Source organism: Rhinopithecus roxellana, chromosome 2 (assembly GCF_007565055.1).
Source record: "Rhinopithecus roxellana isolate Shanxi Qingling chromosome 2, ASM756505v1, whole genome shotgun sequence".
In the NCBI taxonomy this organism is placed as follows: Eukaryota; Metazoa; Chordata; class Mammalia; order Primates; family Cercopithecidae; genus Rhinopithecus; species Rhinopithecus roxellana.
In genome coordinates this window covers 64,912,323-64,916,059 of record NC_044550.1, presented here as the reverse complement: position 1 = coordinate 64,916,059, position 3,737 = coordinate 64,912,323, and positions in this window count along the sequence as shown.

The following is a 3,737-nucleotide window of genomic DNA, read 5'->3' as shown; positions in this document are numbered from 1 at the left end:
TCTTCAAAAAAAAAAAAAAAAAAAAAAAAAAACACCTCTGCCTTAAAGCATGTCCCAGGAGGAAAACATCAACTACATAATTCAAGAACAATCCTCAGAACTGAAGGACATGAATTTTCAGATTAAAAAGACTCACTAAATGCCTGCCTAACTAATGAAAATAGATCCACAGCAAGGCATAGCATTATGAAATGGCAGAGGATGGGAAAAAGAGACAATACAATAAACACTGAAGAGACTTCCTTTAAAGTCATATAGAAAACAAATAGAATCAAAATGGCTTTAGATATCCCAACAACAATATTGGAAGCTAGAAAACAAGGGAATAATGGCTTCAAAAGCAGAACCCGGGTATAGTGGCTCATGCCTGTAATCTCAGCACTTTGGGAGGTCAAAGCAGAAGGATCGCTCAAGGCCAGAAATTCAAGACCAGCCTGTGCAACACAGAGAGATCTTGTCTCTACTAAAAATAAAAAACTGGCTGGGAGTGATGGGCACATGTTTGTAGTGCCAGTTACTTGGGAGGCTGAGGAGGGAGGATCACTTAAGCCCAACAGTTCAAGGTTGCAGTGAACTATGATTTATGATTGTCACTGAACTCCAGCCTGGACAACAGAGTAAGAACCTCTCAAAAAAAAAAAAAAAAGCAGAAGAAAATTTTCTCCAACCTACAATTTTAAAGCAACCCAAACTATTAGTCAAATATGAAGGAAAGATTTTTTAAAAAGCATCTTCAGACATTCAAAGTCTCAAAAAATTGACTTTCCATTCATCCTTTCTCAGGAAGCAAGAGAATGTGTGCTACTGAAATGAAAGAGTAGCACTAGAAAAGAAATAAGACATGACATACAGTTAACAAAGGACACACCACAGAAAACAGCTAAGAGAATCTCCAGATGGAGGATAAAGGGGGACACAGCCTGACAGCTGGGTCCCAGGCCCATAGGACAACAGACCAATTGAAAGGTCAGAAACCAAGTCAGAAGGCTCCAGAAGAGCTTACCCCAGGAAATGAAGTCAGTAGAATACTGAATGCTTCTGAATACATTGCAGAGAAACTAAACATTTGTAGTTTGAGGTTGAATTACAATAAGTTAGAGGTTGCAATTTTTTCTTATAAAAGGTCAGATAATATTTTAGGTCTTTCAGGCCATACAGTCTCCATCACACTGTTGTAGGGCAAAAGCAGACATAAACAATAAGCAAAACAAATTTATTCACAAAAACAGGTAACAGACTGGATTTTTCCCTTGAGACACAGTTTGCTGACCCCTGATATAAGCATATAATCACAAAGAAGACAAAAATGCATAAACATAAAAATTATTAATTTCAGGGAAAATAAAAAGTGAACAGAGATGAAAATTTTATCATGGCTCAGATAAATGGGTTTATATACATAATCATATCATGTAATCACTGAATATTTATATAATCATAATCATGTAATCACTGAATATTGATGCTACTAAAACCACCACATACCCCATTAGGAGGATGAAGGAATGGGAAGTGTGCAAATATGTGATAGGTGCAGGGGAGATAAGTAAGAGAAAGTTAGGTTCTCATCTTTCACATTGGGAAATAACATTTACAATGACAATACCAAGAAGTAGTCAAGGTGACTAACTTTTCAGTCTCAACTGAGGCCAAACTCTTCAGAACAAATGTAATTCATGGGAGAATAAAAATGAAGTGATGAAAAGCCAATGTGCCAAGCTACTGATACCAGGAGATATATAAAGTTATTGCTCAAGATGTCGTATGTTGGCCAGGCACAGTGGCTTACGCCTGTAATCCCAGCACTTTTGGAGGCTGAGGCAGGTGGATCACTTGAGGCCAGGAGTTCGAGACCAGCCTGGTCAACATGGTGAAACCCCATCTCTACTAAATATACAAAAATTAGCCAGGCGTGGTGGCATGGGCCTGTAATCCCAGCTACTCAGGAGGCTGAGGCACAAGATCACTTGAACCTGGGAGGTGGAGGTTGCAGTGAGCCAAGACCGTAACACTGGACTCCAGTGTCTTATGTTACTGACCACAAGGGGGACTTCAAGAAAGGTGAGCCATACACAAGCAGAATATGCATGGGGGAAAAAAAGGTGAGACAGCCACCGAAAAAGCTGTAAAACTTCTCTCTCTTGACCACAGTGGAACAAAAGGGTCTGACCCCTTGAAAAGAACTAATCTGCTAAGGAGGACATAGACACTGACACTGAGCCCATTATAAAGACAATCGTGTTGTTGCATATCCATTGCCTGTTCTGGTAGAGCAGTACAGAGAGGTAAAACATCCCAGAGAAACCAGCTGATAAAGGCTCAGGGCTTGCCGGGCGCGGTGGCTCAAGCCTGTAATCCCAGCACTTTGGGAGGCCGAGACGGGCGGATCACGAGGTCAGGAGATCGAGACCATCCTGGCTAACACGGTGAAACCCCGTCTCTACTAAAAATACAAAAAAAAAAACTAGCCGGGCGAGGTGGCGGGCGCCTGTAGTCCCAGCTACTCGGGAGGCTGAGGCAGGAGAATGGCGTGAACCCGGGAGGCAGAGCTTGCAGTGAGCTGAGATCTGGCCACTGCGCTCCAGCCTGGGTGACAGAGCAAGACTCCGTCTCAAAAAAAAAAAAAAAAAAAAAAGGCTCAGGGCTTAATGCCAGACTTAAGCCAATGAACAAGTAAAGGCAGTGTATTAGTCCATTTTCACACTGCTACAACGAACTACCTTAGACTGGGTAATTTATGGAAAAAAAAAATAGAGGTTTAATTGACTCACAATTCCACAGGCTTAACAGGAAGCATGCCTAGTAGGCCTTAGGAAACTTACAATCATAGCAGAAGGCAAATGGGAAGCAAGGACCTTCTTCACATGGTGGCAGTAGAGAGAGAGAGGATGAAGGGGGAAGTGCCACACATTTTTAAACCATCAGATCTCATGAGAACTCACTATCACGAGAACAGCAAGAGGGAAATTCACCCCCATGACCCAATCACCTCCCACCAGGCCCTTCCTCCAATTCTAGATGAGATCTGGGTGGGGACACAAATCCAAACCATATCAGACAGGAATTAGGAATAAAGGACTCAGTGTCTAGAAGAGGATTCTCTGGACCACATGTAACAAGAGGAACAGAATCCTTATCTAATCTCTTCTCTAAGCCACACAAATTATAGTTTCTCATCAACTTCTTAGGGATGTCAGAACCCCTAAAAGGCCTCTACAAAAGAGGTACTCTTTTTTTTTTTAAGTCATAGGCTTTAATCACCAGGAGGGTTTCTTTTGACAATCTAGGTTCAACAGTTTCAACAATTACTTTTGACATCTTTATAAAACTCCAAGTTAAGGAATCCCTTCCAGGAATTATTGCATTTAGATATATAGTAAAGTAATAACTTGAAATATTAACCTTTGTGGGGTTTTTTGTTGTTGCTGTCTTGCTTTTGTTTTTGTTTTTCGAGATGGAGTCTCGCTCTGTCGCCCAGGCTAGAGTGCAGTGGCTTGATCTCAGCTCACTGCAACCTCCACCTCCTGGGTTCAAGCGATTCTCTTGCCTCAGCCTCCTGAGTAGCTGGGACTACAGGTGCCCACCACCACACCCAGCTAATTTTTGTATTTTTAGTAGAGACAGGGTTTTACCATATTGGCCAGGCTGGTCTCGAACTCCTGACCTCGTGATTTGCCTGCCTCAGCCTCCCAAAGTGCTGGGATAACAGGCATGAGCCACTGCACCCAAGCCACCTT